The 26137-nt window shown below is 39.4% G+C and overlaps 1 long non-coding RNA gene across 1 annotated transcript; it reads right to left on the reverse strand.

Moving 5' to 3' along the window:
- Positions 1 to 22359: 22359 nt before the first annotated feature.
- LOC141023451 (uncharacterized) lies at positions 22360 to 26061 on the reverse strand. Its single transcript, XR_012184963.1, has 2 exons — positions 25030 to 26061; positions 22360 to 23138 (listed from the first exon to the last, which is right to left on the reverse strand). It is a non-coding gene; the product is annotated as an uncharacterized lncRNA (long non-coding RNA).
- Positions 26062 to 26137: the final 76 nt, after the last annotated feature.

A 26137-nucleotide genomic window follows, 5' to 3' on the forward strand; every position in this document is an offset into this window, starting at 1 on the left:
CATGTTGGTTCGATTCGTGTTCGCTACTTTGATAATTTGATATGTGGGTGAACCGGTGATTAGGTGTTGTTCTTACTTGAACAAGCCTCTACTTATGATTAACCCCCTCGCAAGCATCCGCAACTGCGAGAAAAGTATTAAGAATACATTCTAACCATAGCATTAAACTTTTGGATCCAATCGGTCCCTTACGGAATAGCACATAAACTAGGGTTTAAGCTTCTGTCACTCTCGCAACCCATAATCTAATAACTACTCCACAATGCATTCTCTTAGGCCCAAATATGGTGAAGTGTCATGTAGTCGACGTTCACATGACACCACTAAGGGAATCACAACATACATACTATCAAAATATCGAACACATATCAAGTTCACATGATTACTTGCAACATGATTTCTCCCGTGACCTCAAGAACAAAAGTAACTACTCACAAGTGATAAACATGCTCAAGATCAGAGGGGTATTAAATGGCATATTGGATCTGAACATATAATCTTCCACCAAATAAAACATATAGTAATCAACTACAAGATGTAATGAACACTACAAGTCACCCACAAGCACCAAGCTATAGTTCCGGTACAAAGATTGAACACAAGAGATGAACTAGGGTTTGAGAGGAGATGGTGTTGTTGAATATGTTGATGGAGATTTCCTTCCCCAATATAGGAGAGTTGTTGGTGATGACGATGACGATGACGATGATTTCCCCCTCTGGGAGGGAAGTTCCCCCTGCGGAATCGCTCTGCCGGAGGGCAAAAGTGCTCCTGCCCAAGTTTCACCTCGAGACGGCGGCGCTCTATCCTGAAAGTCCTCTCTTTATTTTTTCTAGGTCAAAATGACTTATATACCAGAAGATGGGCACCAGAGCTCGGCTGGCTGAGCACACCCCAACAGGGCGCGCCTAGGGGGCCAGACGTGCCCTGGTGTCTTGTGCTCACCAGGTGGCCCCCCTCCGGTGGTTATTTGCTCTAGTATTTCTTATTTATTCCATAAAAAATCCTCGTGAAGTTTCATCTCATTTGGAGTTGTGCAGAATAGGTGGCCTGACGTAGCTTTTCCAGGTCTAGATTTCCAGCTGCCGGAATTCTCCCTCTTTGTGTGTACCTTGCATATTATGAGAGAAAAGGCATTAGAATTAATCCAAAAAGCATTATTATGCATAAAAACATTATAAATAACAGTAGCTAAACATGATGCAAAATGGACGTATCAACTCCCCCAAGTTTAGACATCGCTTGTCCTCAAGCGAAAACTGAAATCGAAAAACATGTCAACATGCTTGGAGAGAGAGGTGTCGATAAAAACAAAATACGGACATAAAAGCATGATGTGAATTATTATAATAGCAACAAACTTTAACATAAAACTTTTATCATAGAACTTTTATCATAGACTTCTCATGAATAAGTAACAATTCATCACACTATCTAAGTATAAAGCATAAACTCTATTGGAAACCAACAAACTATGTTCTCAGTCAATTTTGCAACTACTATTCATCATCTTTTCAGGAAGGGTCACGTATCGGAGCCTTTAGGCAAGTCCACATACTCAACCATCATATAGTTTTCTATGATTGCTAACACTAACCGCATACACATGAGCAAAACGTTTCAACCGGACACATAGAAAGATAGGGGCCTATGGTTTCACCTCCCAACGTATTCACCTCAAGGGTGATGTCAACAATAATAACTCATGCTACCCATTTCAACTGGACATATGTGCCTAGATCTTTCCTCACCACATGATGCTTGCCAAAGGAGAAAAATAAAAAGGAATAGAGAGAAAAAAAATTGACTCTTGCATAAAAGTAAATACATAAAGTAAAAGATAGGTCCTTCGTAGAGGGAAGCAGAGGTTGCCATGCGCTTAATTGTTTGTATGCTCAACCCCTTAGTGCAAAAGAACGTCACATTATATTGCCCCTTGTGATGGAAACCTTTATTATGTAGTCTGTCGCTTTTATTCTTTACCATCACAAGTTCGTACAACGCTCAATTTTCTCTTACACTAAATGATCTCACACTTTTAGAAGCAATTTTTATTGCCTTATTGCACCGATGACAACTTACTTGAAGGATCTTACTCAATCCTTAGGTAGGTATGGTGGACTCTTGAAAATAAGATTTGGGTTTAAGGGTTTTTGGATGCACAAGTAGTATCTCTACTTAGTGCTGAATTTTTGGCTAGCAAAGATGGGGGGCAAGCACCACATGTTGAAGGATCTATGACAATATAACTTCTATGTGAATATGAACAAACATAAATCATTACGTTGTCTTCCTTGTCCAACGTCAACAATTTTGGCATATAATATTTTTATGGGGGCTCACAATCACAAAAGATTTCCAAGATAGTGTATTTGTATGTGAATCTTCTATTCCCTTATTAATTCTTTCATGAGTTGCATCATTGACCAATGCTATGTTTGTCAATCCCTAATAAAATTTTCTACTTATACTTTTCCTTATGTGGTGTCATTACCTACCATAAAGATTAGCATATGATCCTTTTCATTTATTTCCTTTCTTTTTATTGCAACATGAAAGTCAAGAAAGCAAAAACTCAAACTAAACTTTATTATATATCTCACACACGATTACAAGGATAGAGCACTAAGCAAACACTCAAAAAGAAAGGATCGAACTAAACTTTTATTCATCTAAAGCAAAAGATAATTAAAGATCGAACTAGAAGAAGTAAAGGAAAAAGATAGTGGGGGTGATATGATACCGGGGCACCTCCCCCAAGCGTGGCGGAAGCCAAGGGGAGTGCCCATACCCGATACTCAATTTTCTTTTGGTGATGAAGAAGGAGGTGGTGGTGATGGAGTGGTAAGACACGTCTCCAACGTATCTATAATTTTTGATTGTTCCATGCTATATAATATTCTGTTTTGGACATTAATGGGCTTTATTATACACTTTTATACTATTTTTTGGGACTAACCTATTAACCAAAGGACCAGCCCAGAATTGCTATTTTTTTGCCTATTTCAGAGTTTCGCAAAAAATAATATCAAACGGAGTCCAAACGGAATGAAACCTTCGGGAACGTGATTTTCGGAATGAACGTGATCCATAGGACTTGGACCCTACGTCAAGAAAGCTACCAGGAAGGCACGAGGTAGGAGCGCGCCCTCCACCCTCGTGGGCCCCATGTTGCTCCACCGACGTACTTCTTCCTCCTATATATACCTACGTACCCCCAAACTACCAGATACGGAGCCAAAAACCTAATTCAACCGCCGCAACCTTCTGTACTCGTGAGATCCCATCTTGGGGCCTTTTCTGGAGCTCCGCCGGAGGGGGCATCGATCACAGAGGGCTTCTACATCAACACCATAGCCTCTCCGATGATGTGTGAGTAGTTTACCTCAGACCTTCGGGTCCATAGTTATTAGCTAGATGGCTTCTTCTCTCTTTTTGAATCTCAATACAATGTTCTCCCCCTCTCTTGTGGAGATCTATTCGATGTAATCTTCTTTTGCGGTGTGTTTGTTGAGACCGATGAATTGTGGGTTTATGATCAAGTTTATCTATGAACAATATTTGAATCTTCTCTGAATTCTTTTATGTATGATTGGTTATCTTCGCAAGTCTCTTCGAATTATCAGTTTGGTTTGGCCTACTAGATTGATCTTTCTTGCAATGGGAGAAGTGCTTAGCTTTGGTTCAATCTTGCGGTGTCCTTTCCCAGTGACAGTAGGGGCAGCAAGGCACGTATTGTATTGTTGCCATCAAGGATAACAAGATGGGGTTTATATCATATTGCATGAGTTTATCCCTCTACATCATGTCATCTTACTTAAAGCGTTACTCTGTTCTTTGAACTTAATACTCTTGATGCATGCTAGATAGCGGTCGATGTGTGGAGTAATAGTAGTAGATGTAGGCAGGAGTCGGTCTACTTGTCGCGGACGTGATGCCTATATACATGATCATACCTAGATATTCTCATAACTATGCTCAATTCTGGCAATTGCTCAACAGTAATTTGTTTACCCACCATAATACTTAGGCTCTCGAGAGAAGCCACTAGTGAAACCTATGGCCCCCGGGTCTATTTTCCATCATATTTAATCTCCCAACAAAAAGCTATTTCTGGCGCCGTTTATTTTTCTTTTATTTTACTTTGCATCTTTATCATAAAAATAACAAAAATATTATCTTATCATATCTATCAGATCTCACTCTCGTAAGTGACCGTGAAGGGATTGACAACCCCTTTATTGCGTTGGTTGCGAGGATTTATTTGTTTGTGTAGGTGTGAGGGACTCGTGCGTGGCCTCCTACTGGATTGATACCTTGGTTCTTAAAAACTGAGGGAAATACTTACGCTACTTTACTGCATCACCCTTTCCTCTTCAAGGGAAAACCAACGCAATGCTCAAGAGGTAGCAAGAAGGATTTCTGGCGCTGTTGCCGGGGAGTCTACGCAAAAGTCAACATACCAAGTACCCATCACAAACCCTTATCTCCCGCATTACATTATTTGCCATTTGCCTCTCGTTTTCCTCTCCCCCACTTCACCCTTGCCGTTCTATTCGCCCACTCTTTTCCGCTCGCCTTCCTTTCGCCATGTCAGAATCAAAAAGGGTTGGGGTTTCTCTCCCGAGTTTTAGCACTTTAGACAATCCTGCTATTTTATCTAAACTCATAAATAGAGATACTATGGAAAAACATGCCGGAGTTATCAATGAGAATCTTAATAATTTTGATGAAGATGATTCTGGAATTTTTCGTTATTTACTCGATGAATCTTTGAAAGATGCTTGGGATAGGCTGGCTGTTAAGGATCCGGGCTAGCTATGTACCCCAATATCAAATTGAGGTTTACTTAAAAATCTTTTATGTTGGGTTGCCCGCTTCGTTCAAACCAGTTTTAGATTCTATTTTTGAAGAGGGTTTTCTTGAAGGGGACCCCATAGATACCTATGAAAAGATGAAAACTATATTTGGGCACCCCATGAATGAGAAAGTTGAATCCACATCTCTTTCGCTCTCCTACCAAAACGAATCTATCAAAGAAATAAGAGCTAGCCTAGATGCCAATTTCCGCAACGTGCTTAATCTTTATTCTACCATTAATAGCCACGTACTTTATCAAAATAGAAAGATTAATTCCATAGATAACAAGTTTGCTCTTTTCTTCCCTAAAACTAAAGATGGCAATACCTAGATCTATCCTTGCTATTATGCCTAGCTAGGGGCGTTAAACGATAGCGCTTGTTGGGAGGCAACCCAATTTTATTTTTAGTTTTTTTGCTTTTTGCTTCTGTTTAGGAATAAATATTTGATCTAGCCTCTGTTTAGATGTGTTTTTATGTTTTAATTAGTGTTTGTGCCAAGTTTAACCTATAGGATCTTCTTGGATGATAGTTATTTGATCTTGCTGAAAATTCCAGAAACTTTCTGTTCACAAAAATAATTGTTCAAAATCACCAGAACGTGATAAAATATTGATTCCAATTGCTGATGATCAATAAACAAATTTTATAGGTCGTCCTATTTTGGCTGAATTTTTGGAGTTCCAGAAGTTTGCGTTAGTTACAGATTACTACAGACTGTTCTGTTTTTGACAGATTCTGTTTTTTGTGTGTTGTTTGCTTATTTTGATGAATCTATGGCTAGTAAAATAGTTTATAAACCATATAGAAGTTGTAATACAGTAGGTTTAACACCAGTATAAATAAATAATGAGTTCATTACATTACCTTGAAGTGGTGTTTTGTTTTCTTTCGCTAACGGAGCTCACGAGATTTTCTGCTGAGTTTTGTGTTGTGAAGTTTTCAAGTTTTGGGTAAAAGATTTGATGGATTATGGAACAAGGAGTGGCAAGAGCCTAAGCTTGGGGATGCCCATGGCACCACAATATAATCTAAGGACACCTAAAAGCCAAAGCTTGGGGATGCCCCGGAAGGCATCCCCTCTTTCGTCTACTTCCATCGGTAACTTTACTTGGAGCTATATTTTTATTCACCACATGATATGTGTTTTGCTTGGAGCGTCTTGTATTATTTGAGTCTTTGTTTTTTAGTTTGCCACAATCATCCTTGATTTACACACCTTTTGAGAGAGACAGACATGATTCGGAAATTGTTAGAATACTCTATGTGCTTCACTTATATCTTTTGAGTTATATAGTTTTTGCTCTAGTGCTTCACTTATATCTTTTAGAGCACGGTGGTGGATTTGTTTTATAGAAACTATTGTTCTCTCATGCTTCACTTAGATTATTTTGAGAGTTCTACAAAACAGCATGGTAATTTGCTTTAATTATGATAGGCATTCAAGATTAGTAAAACAAATTTTCTTATGAGTGTGTTGAATACTATGAGAAGTTAGATGCTTGGTAATTGTTTTGAGATATGGAGATGATGATATTAGAGTCATGCTAGTTGAGTAGTTGTGAATTTGAGAAATACTTGTGTTAAAGTTTGTGATTCCCGTAGCATGCACGTATGGTGAACCGTTATGTGATGAAGTCGGAGCATGATTTATTTATTGATTGTCTTACTTATGAGTGGCGGTCGGGGACGAGCGATGGCCTTTTCCTACCAATCTATCCCCCTAGGAGCATGCGCGTAATACTTTGCTTTGATAACTGATAGATTTTTGCAATAAGTATATGAGTTCTTTATGACTAATGTTGAGTCCATGGATTATACGCACTTTTCTTTCTTCCACCATTGCTAGCCTCTCTAATACCGCGCACTTTTCGCCGGTATCATACACCCACCATATACCTTCCTCAAAACAGCCACCATACCTACCTATCATGGCATTTCCATAGCCATTCCAAGATATATTTCCATGCAACTTACCACCGTTTCGTTTACTATGACACGCTCCATTATTGTCATATTGCTTCGCATGATCATGTAGTTGACATCGTATTTGTGGCAAAGCCACCGTTCATAATTCTTTACATGTCACTCTTGATTCATTGCATATCCCGGTACATCGCCGGAGGCATTCTCATAGAGTCATATTTTGTTCTAAGTATTGAGTTGTAATTGTTGAGTTGTAAGTAAATAAAAGTGTGACGATCATCATTTTTTAGAGCATTGTCCCAAGTGAGGAAAGGATGATGGAGACTATGATTCCCCCAGAAGTCGGGATGAGACTCCGGACTAAAAAAAAGAGGCCATAAAAAAAGAGAAAAGGCCCAAATAAAAAGAATGATGAGAGAAAAAGAGAGAAGGGACAATGTTACTATCCTTTTACCACACTTGTGCTGCAAAGTAGCACCATGATCTTCATGATAGAGAGTCTCCTATGATATCACTTTCATATACTAGTGGGAAATTTTCATTATAGAACTTGGCTTGTATATTCCAATGATGGGCTTCCTCAAAATGCCCTAGATCTTCGTGAGCAAGCGAGTTGGATGCACACCCACTTATTTCCTTTTGTTGAGCTTTCATATACTTATAGCTCTAGTGCATCCGCTGCATGGCAATCCCTACTCACTCACATTGATATCTATTAATGGGCATCTCCATAGCCCGTTGATACGCCTAGTTGATGTGAGACTATCTTCTCCTTTTTTGTCTTCTCCACAACCACCATTCTATTCCACATATAGTGCTATGTCCATGGCTCACGCTCATGTATTGCGTGAAGATTGAAAAAGTTTGAGAACATCAAAGTATGAAACAATTGCTTGGCTTGTCATTGGGGTTGTGCATGATTCAAATACTTTGTGTGGTGAAGATAGAGCATAGCCAGACTATATGATTTTGTAGGGATAACTTTCTTTGGCCATGTTATTTTGAGAAGACATAATTGCTTAGTTAGTATGCTTGAAGTATTATTATTATTTTGTCAATATTAAACTTTTGTCTTGAATCTTTGGGATCTGAATATTCATACCACAATTAAGAGAATTACATTGAAATTATGCCAAGTAGCATTCCACATCAAAAATTCTGTTTTTATCATTTACCTACTCAAGGACGAGCAGGAATTAAGCTTGGGAATGCTTGATACGTCTCCAACATATCTATAATTTTTGATTGTTCCATGCTATATAATATTCTGTTTTGGACATTAATGGGCTTTATTATACACTTTTATATTATTTTCGGGACTAACCTATTAACCGGAGGCCCAGCCCAGAGTTGTTGTTTTTTGCCTATTTAAGAGTTTCGCGGAAAAAGAATATCAAACGGAGTCCAAACGGAATGAAACCTTCGGGAACGTGATTTTCGGAATGAACGTGATCTAGAGGACTTGGACCCTACGTCAAGAAAGCTACCAGGAAGGCACGAGGTAGGGGGCGCGCCTACCCCCTGGGCGCGCCCTCCACCCTCATGGGCCCCATGTTGCTCCACCGACGTACTTCTTCCTCCTATATATACCTACGTACCCCCAAACTACCAGATACGGAGCCAAAAACCTAATTCCACCGCCGCAACCTTCTGTACCCGTGAGATCCCATCTTGGGGCCTTTTCCGGAGCTCCGCCGGAGGGGGCATCGATCAAGGAGGGCTTCTACATCAACGTCATAGCCTCTCCGATGATGTGTGAGTAGTTTACCTCAGACCTTCGGGTCCATAGTTATTAGCTAGATGGCTTCTTCTCTCTTTTTGGATCTCAATACAATGTTCTCCCCCTCTCTTGTGGAGATCTATTCGATGTAATCTTCTTTTGCGGTGTGTTTGTTGAGACCGATGAATTGTGGGTTTATGATCAAGTTTATCTATGAACAATATTTGAATCTTCTCTGAATTCTTTTATGTATGATTGGTTATCTTTGCAAGTCTCTTCGAATTATCAGTTCGGTTTGGCCTACTAGATTGATCTTTCTTGCAATGGGAGAAGTGCTTAGCTTTGGGTTCAATCTTGCGGTGTCCTTTCCTAGTGACAGTAGGGGCAGCAAGGCACGTATTGTATTGTTGCCATCGAGGATAACAAGATGGGGTTTATATCATATTGCATGAGTTTATCCCTCTACATCATGTCATCTTACTTAAAGCGTTACTCTGTTCTTTTGAACTTAATACTCTAGATGCATGCTGGATAGCGGTCGATGTGTGGAGTAATAGTAGTAGATGCAGGCAGGAGTCGGTCTACTTGTCGCGGACGTGATGCCTATATACATGATCATACCTAGATATTCTCATAACTATGCTCAGTTTTGTCAATTTCTCAACAGTAATTTGTTTACCCACCGTAATACTTATGCTCTCGAGAGAAGCCACTAGTGAAACCTATGGCCCCTGGGTCTATTTTCCATCATATTTAATCTCCCAACAAAAAGCTATTTCTGGCGCCGTTTATTTTGCTTTTATTTTACTTTGCATCTTTATCATAAAAATACCAAAAATATTATCTTATCATATCTATCAGATCTCACTCTCGTAAGTGACCGTGAAGGGATTGACAACCCCTTTATTGCGTTGGTTGCGAGGATTTATTTGTTTGTGTAGGTGCGAGGGACTCGTGCTTGGCCTCCTACTGGATTGATACCTTGGTTCTTAAAAACTGAGGGAAATACTTACGCTACTTTACTGCATCACCCTTTCCTCTTCAAGGGAAAACCAACGCAGTGCTCAAGAGGTAGCATGGTAGCGATCCTGTCTTTCATGATATGAAGATTCTCCAATCTACGGACGACGCTCCGGAGGAAGATGATGTGCTCTTGATGCAGAATATTTTCACGAGTGAGATATTTATTTTGCACACGAACCGTTTCAATGATCTGAAAAGCTTCAATCTTAGTAGGGGTAAATATGAGCATAGTAAGGTTTAAGGATATCTTCTTCTTCCTCAGCAGGCCAGGCCGGCTCAACCACCGGCGCTTGATCTCCGGTAGCCTCCGATACGTCTCCCACGTATCTATAATTTATGAAGTATTCATGTTGTTATATTATCATTCTTGGATGTTTTACAATCATTTTATAGCAAATTTATATCATTTTTTGGGACTAACCTATTGACCCAGTGCCCGGTGCCAGTTGCTGTTTTTTCCTTGTTTTTTCCATCGCATGAAATCAATATCAAACGGAGTTCAAACACCGCGAAACTTTTTGTGGATTTTTTATGGACCAGAAGACATCCAAAGGGCCAGAGCAGCACCTAGGGGGTGCCCCGAGGGGGCACAATGCCCAGGTGGGTTGTGCCCACCTCGGTGGCCTCCCGCACCCCCTCTTCACCCTATAAATTCCCAATTATTCCAAAACCCTTTGGGGTAGCCCTAGATCAGAAGTTCCGCCGCCGCAAGGCTCTGTAGGCACGAGAAACCAATCTAGACCCCATTACGGCATCCTGACGGAGGGGGAGATCATCGCCGGTGGCCATCTTCATCATCCCCGCGACCACCACGATGAGGAGGGAGATCATTACCGGTGGCCATTTCCATCATCGGTGGCTTCGAGGTGGTTTCGTACCCTACAAACAATTTCTTCTTATGTTCTCCGCTAGATAAGAACTTTGGAGTGATTCTTCGTTGCACGTTGAGGGATGGTTATGTGATCCAATTATATTAGCATTGTTGAGAGGTTGCACTAGTGAAAGTACGGACCATAGGCCTCATTTTCAAGCATTGCAATACCGTTTGTGCTCCATTTTATCAATTGTTACCTTGCTATTTTTATTGTTCCTATTACAAAAATCAATATCTACTATCATTACTACACTTGTATCACCATCTCTTCGCCAAACTAGTGCACCTATACAAATTTCCATTGTATTTGGTGTGTTGGGGACACAAGAGACTTTTTATTATTTGGTCGCAGGGTTGTTTGAGAGAGACCATCTTCATCCTACACCTCCCACGGATTGATAAACCTTAGGTCATCCACTTGAGGGAAAATTGCTACTGTCCTACAAAACTCTGCGCTTGGAGGCCCAACACAAGTCTACAAGAACAAGTTGCGTAGTAGACATCAAGCTCTTTTCTGGCACCGTTGCTGGGGAGGCTAGGTAAGCGGCACTCACATCCCGTCAACGAAGCTCTTTTCTGGCGCCGTTGCCGGGGAGGTGAGTGCTTGAAGGTATATCTTTAGATCTTGCAATTGAATCTTTTAGTTTCTTGTTTTATCACAAGTTTGGTTTATAAAAAGAAAATTACAAAAAAATGGAATTGAGGTTGCATCATATTATTGATCATCTTTATAATATCTTTCATGAAAATGATGGAAAGGAAAATTGTGCTCAATTGATAGAAGAAGAATTCAATAGAATGTTTGGTATAAATGATGAGCATGATTTCAATGTTGTTAGTATGAATTCTTTGAATATCCATGATGCTAATGATATGCAAAGCCATAAGCTTGGGATGCTATGCTTGATGAAGATGATATTTTTAGTCCCCCAAGATTTGATGTGCAAATTTGTTATAATGATTGCATGCCTCCTATTTATGATGATTACAATGATGAAAGTGGATTTGGAGAGGTCATGACTTTATTTAGTGATGAATCCACTATTTTGGAAGAGGTTTCAATTGACTATGATAACAAAGTTGCTATCTATGATGATTATGGTGATGACATGAATGCTATAAATAATAATGATAACCATGAAACCTGTCATCATGATTTTAATTTTCACTCTCATGATAGTTATTTTGTTGAGTTTGCTCCCACTATTATTGATGAGAAGAAATTTGCTTATGTGGAGAGTAATATGTTTTCTATGCTTTTGTGTCATGAAAAGAATGCTTTATGTGATGGTTATATTGTTGAATTTCTTCATGATGCTACTGAAAATTATTATGAGGGAGGAACTTATGCTTGTAGGAATTGCAATAATATCAAGTTTCCTCTCTATGTGTTGAAAGTTTTGAAGTTATGCTTGTTTTGCCTTCCTATGCTAGTCAATTCTTGTTCCCATAAGTTGTTTGCTCACAAAATCCCTATGCATAGGAATTGGGTTAGACTTAAATGTGCTAGTCATGTGCTTCATGATGCTCTCTTTGTGTTTCACTTCTTATCTTTTATGCGAGCATCATTGAAATCATCATGCCTAGCTTAAAGGCATGAAAGAAAAGCGCTTGTTGGGAGACAACCCAACACTTTTACCTACTGTTTTTCTGTGTTAACATAATTAAGCTACTGTAGTAATCATGTTTTATTGCTTTTGTTTCAATAAAGTGCCAAGTAAAGCCTTTGGGATAGTGTGGATGATAGTTGACTTGAATCTGTGAAAAAACAGAAACTTTTGCGCTCAGTCCAAGAATTTTGAAAATTCACTGGAACGTGCTTTTGATCTGAATTTTTTACAGGTGATAGATATACAAATTATCTACGCTGTCCTAATTTTTCAGAATTTTTGGAGTAGCAGAAGTATGGTTGGAGTACAAATTATTTCAGACTGTTCTGTTTTTGACAGATTCTGTTTTCAATGCATAGTTTGCTTGTTTCCTAGTTTCTATGGCTTATATTGCTCAATATAAATTGTGTAAATGATATGCTACAGTAGGCATTGTGTGGAAACAATTATGAATCTTGTCTTTGACAGTACCAAAGTGAAATGGTTTCCTCTTTATCATACTAACCTATCTCACGAAGTTCCGTTAAGTTTTGTGTGATTGAAGTTTTCAAGTTTTGGGTGAGATGTCGATATGAGGAGAATAAGGAGTTACAAGACCCTAAGCTTGGGGATGCCCAAGGCACCCCAAGATAATATTCAAGGAATATCCAAGCAACTAAGCTTGGGGATGCCCCGGAAGGCATCGCCTCTTCCGTCTCCAACATTATCGTTAACCTCACTTGGAGCTACATTTTTATTCGGCACATGATATGTGTTTTGCTTGGAGCGTCATTTTATTTTGTTAGGATTTGCTTGCTGTTATTTAGAATAATTTTTTCATCTTTTACTTCAATAAAAGTGTCAAGGATAGCCTTTACCATGCTTATTTTGCAAGTATATGAGTTGTTGTTTCAAAACAGAAAGTTTGTCGCTGTTGCAAAAGTTCCCGAGAAAAGTCAGAATGTGATAAAATGTTGAAACTTTTTGCACAATAAGCTATGATAAATTTTCTACAGTGTGGTAAATTTTCATAATTTTTGGAGTTAGGGAAGTATTGATACTCTTGCATTCTTTACAGACTGTACTGTTTTAGCAGATTGCTGTTATGTTTGCATTGCTTGCCTATGTTTGCTTGTTTAATGATTCTATTTGTGGATATGAGTATTAAATATGCAGAGGCATTTAGTATGCGATGTTGAATAATAATTTTTGTGATTTGCTACAGTAGAGAATGATAAGGTTTTTGCATTGGTTTATACTAACTTATCTCAAGAGTTCTTGTTGAGTTTTGTGTGGATAAAGTTTTTAAGATTTAGGGAAACCGTGTTATGAGAAGAATGAAGAAGGAACAAGAGCTCAAGCTTGGGGATGCCCAAGGCATCCCAAGTTAATATTTCAAGAAGTCTCAAGCATCTAAGCTTGGGGATTCCCGGTAGGCATCCCACCTTTCTTCAACAACAATTATCGGTTAGTATCGGTTGATCCTAAGTTTTTGCTTCTTCACATGAGTTGTGCTATCCTTGAAATGTCATTTTACTTTCATTTTGCTTGTTGTTTTAATAAAATACTTAGATATGAAAGTTTTAAATAAGACAGAGTCCTCAAATAGCTATCCATTTACATAACTACTCGCTTGATCTTCACTTGTATCTTTTTTGGAGTAGTTTGTCATTTGCTCTAGTGCTTCACTTATATCCTATGAGTAAATTGTTGAATGAATTGAACATCATGAAGTTGAAATTATATGTTCATATCATGCCTAGTGGTAGCTTCACATTGGGTTTAGAAAGTGAAATCTTTTGAAGCTTGACAATCACAATATTGGTCATACAAGCAATTCCTGAATGATTAGTAGAAGGAAGAGAACTTTCACATGCAAATACACTATCTTGGAAATCTTTTGTGATTGTGAGCCCCCATCAAAATATTATATGCCAAAATTGTTGACGTTGGACAAGGAAGACAACGTAATGATTTATGTTTGTTCTTATTCACATAGAAGTTATATTGTCATAGATCCTTCAAATTGTGGTGCTTGCCCCCCATCTTTGCTAGCCAAAAATCTGCACCAAGTAGAGATACTACTTGTGCATCAAAAAACCCTTAAACCCAAATCTTATTTTCAAGAGTCCACCATACCTACCTAAGGATTGAGTAAGATCCTTCAAGTAAGTTGTCATCGGTGCAATAAGGCAATAAAAATTGCTTCTAAAAGTGTTAGATCATTTAGTGTAAAAGAAAATTGAGCGTTGTACGAACTTGTGATGGCGAAGAATAAAAGCGACAGACTGCATAATAAAGGTTGCCATCACAAGGGGCAATATAACATGACGTTCTTTTGCACTAAGGGGTTGAGCATACAAACAAATAAGCGCATGGCAACCTCTGCTTCCCTCTGCGAAGGGGCTATCTTTTACTTTATGTATTTACTTTTATGCAAGAGTCAAAGTTTTTCTCTCTATTCCTTTTTATTTTTCTCTTTTGGCAAGCATCATGTGGTAAGGAAAGATCTAGGCACATATATCCAGTTGGATATGAGTAGCATGAGTTATTATTGTTGACATTACCCTTGAGGTGAATACGTTGGGAGGCGAAATTATAAGCCCCTATCTTTCTATGTGTCCGGTTGAAACGTTTTGCTCATGTGTATGCGGTGAGTGTTAGCAATCATAGAATACTATATGATGGTTGAGTATGTGGAGCTCTTACTTAGACTCTGTTGAATAAGTTGAATTGCAATTGCTTGGTGACTAAGAACATAGGTTGTTGAGTTTCAAGAGAACTCATTGTTTGAACCTTAACATGTGAATTGGTTACTACTTTAACATGAGAAGTTTTATAAGAAAATTTTGTTGTTATGATGCTAGGAAGTGATTGAAATTATCATTGATCAAACTTGTGCACTTTGCTAGGATTCACACTTCATAAATTATTTCTTTTATCATTTACCTACTCGAGGACGAGCAGGAATTAAGCTTGGGGATGCTGATACGTCTCCAACGTATCTATAATTTATGAAGTATTCATACTGTTATATTATCATTCTTGGATGTTTTACAATCATTTTATAGCAACTTTATATCATTTTTTGGGACTAACCTATTGACCCAGTGCCCAGTGCCAGTTGCTGTTTTTTCCTTGTTTTTTACATCGCAGGAAATCAATATCAAACGGAGTCCAAACACCGCGAAACTTTTTGTGGATTTTTATGGACTAGAAAACATCCAAAGGGCCAGAGCAGCACCTGGGGGGGTGCCTCGAGGGGGGCACAACCCACCAGGGCGCGCCTGGGGGCCCCAGGCGCGCCCAGGTGGGTTGTGCCCACCTCGGTGGCCACCCACATCCCCCTCTTCGCCCTATAAATTCCTAATTATTCCAAAACCCTTAGGGGTAGCCCTAGATCAGAAGTTCCGCCGCCGCAAGCCTCTGTAGCCACGAGAAACCATTCTAGACCCCGTTCCGTCAGCCTGCCGGAGGGGGAGATCATCACCGGTGGCCATCCTCATCATCCCGGCGGCCACCACGATGAGGAGGGAGTAGTCCACCCTCGGGGCTGAGGGTTTGTACCAGTAGCTATGTGTTTAATCTCTCTCTCTCTCTCGTGTTCTTGAGATGTCACAATCTTGATGTATTGCGGGCTCTGTTATTATAGTCGGATAATATGGTGTTTTTCCCTCTCTATCTTGTTGTGATGAATTGAGTTTTCCCTTTGAGATTTCGTTTTATCGGATTGAATACTTTTATGGATTTTACTGCACTTGATATATGCCTTGCATATGAATACTCTTGGTGACAATGGGGTATCATATTGATTCACTTGATATGTGTTTTGGCACTCAACTCGCGGATTCCCGAGGTGACATTGGGGTAATCTATGCATAGGGGTTGATGCACATTCTCGTCTTTTGTTTCTCCAGTAGAAATCTTGGGGCACTCTATGAGGTTCTTTGTGTTGGATTGAGTATTATGAATCTGAAATTATTTGGTGTTATTTTAGTACGAACTCTTGGATAGATCGATCGGAAAGAATAGCTTCGAGGTGGTTTCGTACCCTACAAACAATTTCTTCTTATGTTCTCCGCTAGATAAGAACTTTGGAGTGATTCTTCATTGCACGTTGAGGGGTGGTTATGTGACCCAATTATATTAGCATTGTTGAGAGGTTGCACTAGTGAAAGTACAGACCCTAGGCCTCATTTTCAAGCATTGCAATACCGTTTGTGCTCCGTTTTATCAATTGCTACCTTGCTGTTTTTTATTGTTCCTATTACAAAAATCAATATCTACTATCATTACTACACTTGTATCACCATCTCTTCGCCAAACTAGTGCACCTATACAAATTTCCATTGTATTTGGTGTGTTGGGGACACAAGACACTTTTTATTATTTGGTTGCATGGTTGTTTGAGAGAGACCATCTTCATCCTACACCTCCCACAGATTGATAAACCTTAGGTCATCCACTGGAGGTTGCTACTATCCTACAAAACTCTGCGCTTGGAGGCCCAACACAAGTCTACAAGAACAAGTTGCGTAGTAGACATCAGCCTCCTTGCTTTGTTCCCCTTTGCAGCTCCTACGGGTTCTTCTCTTTTCAGCTCGATCTTCATCAACCAAGCGTCCTCTTCCACGTTGTTGGAGGAAGAAGAAGACATAATGCCTGGCTCAATAGGTTCGGGGGGTATATAAAGATTTGTTTTATCTTGGGAAACAAGCAAACGGAAGAAAAACGGAGTCCGGAAGACACCCGAGGTGGGCACAACCCACCTGGGCGCGCCTGGCAAGCCAGGCACGCCTTGGTGTCTTGTGCCCACCAGGGTCAACTTCCTAGTAGTTTCTTACTTTCCTAATTTTTTAAATATTCCAAAACTGAAAAAAATATTTTTGCGGATTTTTCGGAGTCCGTTTACTTATCGTATCACGTACCTCCTCTTTTTAATGATTCTGGAGTGTTCCGGAAGGTCTCTTTTATGTGTTCTTCCGGTGTCATAGTTTGGATAATATTACTTTCAACATTAATGGGCGTACCTAAGATATAATGTTTTATTCGTTGCCCATTAACAACCTTCGGCTTTATTTATTTTGATAGCTCCAGACCGATAAACCTCCTCGATAATATAGGGTCCTTCCCATTTAGAGAGGAGTTTTCCTGCAAAGAATCTGAAACGAGAGTTGTATAAAAGAACATATTCTCTAACTTTGAACTCACGCTTTTGGATTCTTTTATCATGCCATCTTTTAACTTTTTCCTTAAATAACTTGGCATTTTCATAAGCTTGGGTCCTCCATTCATCTAATGAGCTAATATCAAATAACCCCTTTTCACCGGCAAGTTTAAAATCATAGTTTAGTTCTTTGATTGCCCAATATGCTTTATGTTCTAACTCAAGAGGCAAATGACAAGCCTTTACATACACCATTTTATAAGGAGACATACCCATAGGATTTTTATATGCTATTCTATAATCCCAAAGTGCATCATCTAATTTCTTAGAACAGTTCTTCCGGGACCTATTGACAGTCTTTTGCAAAATTAATTTTATTTCTCTGTTGCTAAGTTCAACTTGACCACTAGACTGAGGATGATAGGGTGATGCAATTCTATGGTTAACATCATACTTGGCAAGCATTTTACGGAAAGCACCATGAATAAAGTGTGAACCACAATCAGTCATTAAACATCTAGGGACTCCAAACCTTGGGAAAATAACTTCCTTAAGCATTTTAATAGAGGTGTTGTGATCAGCACTACTAGTTGGAATAGCTTCTACCCACTTAGTAACATAATCAACAGCAACCAAAATATGTGTATACCCATTAGAGGAAGGAAAAGGTCCCATGTAATCAAATCCCCAAACATCAAATGGTTCAACAGCGAGTGAATAATTCATAGGCATTTCTTGACGCTACCGATATTACCTACTCTTTGACATTCATCACAAGATGAGATGAATACGAGCATCCTTGAAAATAGTAGGCCAATAAAACCTAGACTGCAATACCTTGTGAGCAGTTCTGTCTCCCGCATGATGCCCTCCATAAGCTTCGGAGTGACATTTTCATAGGATTTGTCCCTGTTCATGCTCAGGTACACAACGTCTAATAATACCATCTACTCCTTCTTTATAAAGATGTGGGTCATCCCAGAAGTAATGTCTTAAATCATAGAAGAATTTTTTTCTTTTGTTGGTATGTGAAACTAGGTGGTAAATATTTAGCAACAATGTAATTAGCATAGTCAGCATACCAAGGAGTGTTATGAGAAACATTTATTGCAGCTAACTGCTCATCAGGAAAACTATCATCAATAGGTAGTGGGTCATCAAGGACATTCTCCAACCTAGACAAGTTATCAGCCACGGGGTTCTCTGCTCCTTTTCTATCAGTGATATGAAAATCAAATTCTTGTAGCAAGAGAACCCATCGAATAAGTCTAAGTTTAGCATCTTTCTTTTCCATAAGATATTTTATAGCAGCATGATCGGTGTGAACAATAACTTTAGAGTCAATAGTGTAATATCTAAATTTATCACAAACAAACACCACAGATAGAAATTTGTTTTCAGTAGTAGCATAATTTCGTTGTGCACTGTCTAGAGTTTTACTAGCATCATGAATAACATTTAATTTCTTATCAACTCTTTGTCCTAGAAAATCACCAACATCATAATCACTAGCATCACACATAATTTCAAAAGGCAAGTTCCAGTCAGGTGGTTGAACAATAGGTGCAGAAATTAAGGCTTTCTTGAGTGTTTCAAAGGCTTTTAAACAATCATCATTAAAAACAAAAGGAATATCCTTTTGCAAAAGATTTGCAAGAGGTCTAGAAATTTTAGGAAAGTCTTTGATAAATCTCCTATAGAAACCAGCATGACCAAGGAAACTACGAATACCTTTGATATCTTTAGGACATGACATTTTCTCAATTGCATCAACCTTAGCTTTGTCCACCTCAATACCTCTTTCAGAAATTTTATGGCCCAAAACAATACCTTCATTAACCATAAAGTGGCACTTCTCCCAATTCAAGACAAGATTTGTTTGCTCACATCTCTGCAAAACTCGATCAAGATTGCTTAAACAATCATCAAAAGACTTCCCATAAACAGAAAAGTCATCCATGAAAACCTCAACAATCTTTTCACAAAAGTCAGAGAATATAGCAGTCATACATCTTTGAAAGGTAGTAGGTGCATTGCATAAACCAAAAGGCATACGTCTATAAGCATAAGTTCCAAAAGGACAAGTAAAAGTGGTCTTTTCTTGATCAGGTTGAGAAACAGGTATTTGTGAAAAACCATAATATCCATCAAGAAGCAAAAATGTGTGTGCTTAGATAATCTTTCTAGCATTTGATCAATAAAAGGCAGAGGGTAATGATCTTTTCTAGTAGCTTTGTTTAATTTTCTAAAATCAATTACCATTCTATAGCCTGTAACAATTCTTTGTGGAATGAGTTCGTTCTTATCATTAGGAACAACAGTAATACCTCCCTTCTTAGGGACACATTGAACAAGACTTACCCATCTACTATCAGCTATAGTATAGATTATACCTGCTTTCAGAAGTTTTAATATTTCCGTTCTTACCACTTCTTTCATCTTCGGATTTAACCGACGTTGGTGATCAACAACGGGTTTAGCATCAGGTTCCATATTAATCTTGTGCTGACATTGAGTGGGACTAATGCCCTTTAAATCATCAAGAGTATATCCAATAGCAGCTCGGTGCTTCCTTAGAACTTTCAATAATCTCTCTTCTTCATGTTCTGAAAGGTTAGCACTAATAATAACAAGATATATCTTCTTCTCATCAAGATAAGCATATTTCAAAGTGTCTGGCAATTATTTTAATTCAAACACAGGATCACCTTTAGGTGGAGGAGGACCTCCTAGAGTTTCAATAGGCAAATTGTGTTTAAGTAGAGGACGTTGTTCAAAGAAAATCTTATCTATTTCATTTCTTTCATGCATATGTAAATAATTTTCATGGTCTTGCAAATATTGTTCTAGAGGATCAGTAGGAGGCATAGCAATAGAAGCAAGACCAATTATTTCATCCTTACTAGGCAATTCTTTTTATGAGGTTTTCTACTAAACTTGGAAAAATTAAAATCATGAGACTCATCACCAAAGCTAACACCAACATTTTGTTTCTCACAATCTATTTTAGCATTAACGGTGTTCAAGAAAGGTCTACCAAAAATAATGCGACAAAAATCATCTTGTGGGGAACCAAGAACAAGAAAATCAGTAGGGTATTTTATTTTCCCACACAAGACTTCAACATCTCTAATAATCCCAATTGGTGAAATAGTATCTCTATTAGCAAGTTTAATAGTAACATCTATGTCTTCTAGCTCTGCGGGTGCTATGTCATTCATAATTTCTTGATATAAGGTAAAGGGAATAGCACTCACGCTAGCACCTATGTCACATAAACCATGATAACAGTGATATCCTATTTTAACTGAGACAACGGGCATGCCAACCACAGGTCTATGATTATCCGTTTTATCGGGTTTGGCAATTCTAGCAGCTTCTTCACAGAAGTAAATGACATGCCCATCTATATTTTCTTCCAGGAGATCCTTAACATAGCAACACTAGGTTCTACTTTTATTTGTTCATCAGGTTTAGGTATTCTGTTATAACTTTTGTTGACCACAGTTGAAACTTTAGCATGTTCCTTCATCCTAGCAGGGAAAGGTGGTTTCTCAATATAATCAGTAGGAACAACTGGATCAACATTATAAATAATAGTTTCCTCTTTAGCTAGTATCGGTTCTTCAATTTCTTCTTTAATAGGTGGGTGATATTTAAACCACTTCTCCTTGGGGAGATCAACATGAGTAGCAAATGATTCACAAAAGGAGGCTACTATCTCAGAGTCAAGTCCATATTTAGTGCTAAACTTTTGAAAAGCATCGGTATTCATAAAAGATTTAACACAATCATACTTAAGCTTAATACCCGACTCTTTACCTTCGTCAAGTTCCCAATCTTCAGAGTTGCGTTTAATTCTTTCCAAAAGATCCCACCGGAATTCAATAGTCTTCTTCATAAAAGAACCAGCACAAGAAGTATCAAAGCATGGATCGATCACTATGAGAAAGCCGAGCATAAAAATTCTGGATAATAATTTCTCTTGGGAGCTCATGATTGGGGCATGAATATAACATTGACTTAAGCATCCCCCAAGCTAGAGCGACACTTTCTCCTTCACGAGGCCAAAAATTATATATGCAATTCCGATCACGATGAACTAGATGCATAGGATAATTTTTTGGTGAAACTCCAATTTCAATTGATTCCAATTCCAAGATCCAATATCATCGCATAGCCTATACCATGCCAATGCTTTTCCCTTCAAAGATAAAGGGAAAACCTTCTTCTTAACTTCTCTCCGGGTAAACCTGCAAGCTTAAACAATCCACAAATTTCTTCCACATATATCAAGTGCATATCAGGATGTTCGGTTCCATCTCCTGCATAAGGATTAGCTAGCAGTTGTTCTATCATACCCGAAGGAATTTCATATTCAATATTTTCAGTAGGTGCAGTAGGTTGATGGGTAACAAATTGTGGTTCCGGTCGAGGTGAAGATACCCCGAACAAACATCTCAAAGGATTGTTTTCCATAGCAACAAGTGACAATAAATTTGAGCATGTAGTAATAATTTTTCCTTACCAAGAGCGCTTCACTGCCTGGCAACGGCGCCAGAAAATAGCCTTGATGGCCCACAAGTATATGGGATCAATTGTAGCCTTTTCGATAAGTAAGAGTGTCAAACCCAACGAGGAGCAGAAGGAAATGACAAGTGGTTTTCAGCAAGGTAATGTCTGCAAGTGCTGAAATTGTAAGTAACAGAGTAGTTTGATAACAAGATAATTTGTAACGAGCAAGTAACGATAGTAGTAACAAAAGTGCAGCAAGGTAGTCCATTCCTTTTGAGGCAAAGGACAGGCCAAAACGGTCTCTTCTAATAAGCAAAGCGTTCTTGAGGGTACACGGGAATTTCATCTAGTCACTTTCATCATGTTGGTTCGATTCGTGTTCGCTACTTTGATAATTAGATATGTGGGTGGACCGGTGCTTAGGTGATGTCCTTACTTGAACTAGCCTCCTACTTATTAACCCCCTCGCAAGCATCCGCAACTACGAGAAAAGTATTAAGAATAAATTTTAACCATAGCATTAAACTTTTGGATCCAATCGGTCCCTTACGGAATAGCGCATAAACTAGGGTTTAAGCTTCTGTCACTCTCGCAAACCATCATCTAATAACTACTCCAAAATGCATTCCCTTAGGCCCAAATATGGTGAAGTGTCATGTAGTCGACGTTCACATGACACCACTAAGTGAATCACAACATACATACTATCAAAATATCAAACACATATCAAGTTTACATGATTACTTGCAACATGATTTCTCCCATGACCTCAAGAACAAAAGTAACTACTCACAAGTGATAAACATGCTCAAGATCAGAGGGGTATTAAATGGCATATTGGATCTGAACATATAATCTTCCACCAAATAAACCATATAGTAATCAACTACAAGATGTAATCAACACTATTAGTCACCCACAAGCACCAATCTATAGTTCCGGTACAAAGATTGAACACAAGAGATGAATTAGGGTTTGAGAGGAGATGGTGCTGTTGAAGATGTTGATGGAGATTGCCCTCCCCAAGATGGGTGAGTTGTTGGTGATGATGATGACGATGATTTCCCCCTCCGGGAGGGAAATTCCCCCGGCGGAATCGCTCCGCTGGAGGGCAAAAGTGCTCCTGCCCAAGTTCCGCCTCGAGACGGCGGCGCTCCGTCCCGAACATCCTCTCTTTATTTTTTCTAGGTCAAAATGACTTATATACCAGAAGATGGGCACTGAAGGTGGGCTGGGCTAAGCACAACCGACCAGGGCGTGCCTGGGGGCCCAAGCGCGCCCTGGTGTCTTGTGCTCACCAGTTGGCCCCCCCTCCGGTGGTTATTTGCTCTAGTATTTCTTATTTATTCCATAAAAAATTCTCGTGAAGTTTCAGCTCATTTGGAGTTGTGCAGAATAGGTGGCCTGACGTAGCTTTTCCAGGTCCAGATTTCCAGCTGCCGGAATTCTCCCTCTTTGTGTGTACCTTGCATATTATGAGAGAAAAGGCATTAGAATTACTCCAAAAAGCATTATTATGCAAAAATTATAAATAACAATAGGTAAACATGATGCAAAATGGACGTATCAAAGTCACCGATAGTACAATGCTTCTTGGGTTTGTATCATATGCTTCCTACAGACTATAGACCCGCTTCCTTTCATATAGCAAATGACAGTCTTAGTTGTGATTTGTGAGGTGGATTCAGGTGTCGTTGTGCTTCTTAGTGCATGCACCGGTCGGCTCCATATAGACATGTCTCATCGAAACCTCTCGGCCCTCGGCAAACAGCCACCTAAATCGTACATTAGTTAAACATGATGTGAAGTATCAAAGGTAGGAATCAACAATTCGTTCTGCATGTACATCAAAATACTGATGAAGGATAGAATTTTTAAATTACAATGGTAAAGAAAAATGGAAACAATAAGCAAAAAAAAGGATGCTAGAACTATGGAAGCAAACTACCTAGAACAGATAAAATATGTAGTATAATATATGAGCATGACATGTTTGGTACAAGAACAAAAATTGTAAAATAAATAGGAGGGGGGTGTTATGGAAGCAGTCCACATAATTGAAGGAAGCATATATGGAAAACGAAGAAAGCATGAGTGTCACTCTGTGCAACCGACACATCTTTAAAACAAAACCATAAGTGACAAACAAACAAAAGCATGATTATCATTGTGTGAAACAATACATATATAAAGTAGAAGCATATATGGAAAACAAAGGAAGCATAACTAGTTAGGAAAAAAATGATATCACAATGGATATGCGGCATAATTGATACGTATACTGTTAATACATAAATTTGAATATGCAAAATTATTAGCTACTTGCCATGAGTAGGGTAAACATATTAATGGTTTGTAAGCCAACTCCATCAATCTAAGTTTGAGTAAACGTGAGCTTTCAGCAACAATGTTAAACCACAAACAGTCAAACCAGATCAACTTTACATCCATGAGAACATGGGTTGTTGTTAATGTGAACTGAGAAAAGAATAGGAATGGAATAGAAGTATGGAAGCATGTCATGCAGAAGCAATAGGGCTTGACCCCTAATGTTGGCTCAAAACAGCAAGGATGTAGGAAGCATGAAAAATATGGCAACTCAATATTACGGATTTTTATATGAAGCATATATCAGTGACATTAGGTAAGAAAATAAGCTTGGTACCATTATGAGGATGCATCTGATTGGAAGCAATTTTCTACCGCAACGAAACTTAATGTTTACTAAGTTGAAGCACCCTGGTTAGAAACATTGAAATTTGTACATGGTTCATATGTAGCGTTACTTGGAAGCATGAAAACATGGGGACTTAAACATAACTAATATTTGTATGAAGCATGGAAAATTGGTAACTTATAACAAACTGAGCTTGATAACAAGATGAGGATGAATCTTCAGTGTCACCAACTTTCAAATTACACTAAATATTTGTGATGATACATGGAAGCATTTTTCTAGACGACAGTAGCAAAATGGTTACAATGTAGAAGCACCCAGGTATGAAGCTAGATAATAATGCAAAGGGTGCATTATTATTGTTAAGTGGAAGCGTGATTTTTTGAAAATGAACAGAAAGTTGCCACTGACTGCTTTCGTGGAAGCTCCATATATAGGAAGCAATGAAATGATGTTATCTCAACGATTCTCAACTTCATTCAAACCACTAAAGATTGAAACTAAGGAATAGCCAGGATTGCCTGCCTACATAGCTACGGGTCACATAAATGGCAACAAGTACTCGACAGACAATGAAATTTGCATGCAAAATTACAGTGTAGAATCAAGTCAGGGGCGATCGATGAAGTGCAATAATCTTCGATTTGGAGAATAGGGGGGAAATACTGGAGTCCACTACATGTTCTTCCGCCGGCCGATGCTACTCTGGATGCCGATTCAGCTGATGGATAACCTGGCGGAGCAAGATCCGCTGATGAGGATGGGTCCCCGGGTGTGGCATCAGTGGACAGGACGATGTAGTGGGAAGAAGCAGGGGAAGGGAACTGGCCGGTGAGGTGGCCGTGCTGCTCGACGACGGGGGGAGATGGAGGCAGGTGCGTGCGAGGCGAGGTTACAAGGGGATCCGCGCGTTGCGAGTTCAGGGCAGTGCGTGCGAGGTGGATTTGCTCGGGGCGGTGCGTTCGGTTGGTGGCGAGTGAAATCGGGAGGGATCTCGAGCGATTACATGCGGGGGTTGCGGGAGGTTGCCGATGGGATTTTCTTTTACTTTTTTTCATAACTAAGCACATCTATGAGCGTCGGTTTCTAATTGAATCGACGGCGGTCGAGTGGTCAGATTTAGCTTTACTAGCGAGATGCACGTGCGTTGCACGGAACATCAAAATGCATTTGTATAAGTAGTTTATTTTCTGAGAGAAAAGGATGAACGAAGCAAGACCTTATCTACAAATGTGAAGAGGGGCGTGGGTATTTTTTTACAAAATTACCATATCGGACGGCCTATATTGCATGATGAGGCACACCATCATCACTAGCTCAGCTTTTTATAAACGCAGAGATCAATCCTGCCTTTAGGGCTTCCCCTCCTGCAATAACGGCTTCCCCATGTGTATTTTTCAGTGTTTTCTGGAACTTTAAAACTTTGTTTATGTTATTTTGTTCAATAGTCGAGCTCAACTACTAGAAATTTCCGTGAACTTTACGAGTGCCTGCATTTTTGTGACGTGCGTGTTTGCGCCGATCGGCACAGCACTGTACCTGTACGGCGAGGTGACGAACGACCTGAGAGGAGAGGGACCCAATCCGGGAGGGGAGGTTGACACGACTCCAGAACCCAAACCCGTCGGGCGACGGCTAACCCAACGTCGCCAACGAGGCGGCCACTCCGGTCCACGCGGTAGCACGCCACCTGCCGGCGCGGAGCCCGCTCTGCGGTGGCGCGGGAGCGCGAGGGGGCGCGCCCCTGATGCGACGCGATTGGTCGGCTTCGCCCACCGCGTGCCGCC

This window comes from Aegilops tauschii, chromosome 5 (assembly GCF_002575655.3).
Source record: "Aegilops tauschii subsp. strangulata cultivar AL8/78 chromosome 5, Aet v6.0, whole genome shotgun sequence".
NCBI lineage: Eukaryota > Viridiplantae > Streptophyta > Magnoliopsida > Poales > Poaceae > Aegilops > Aegilops tauschii.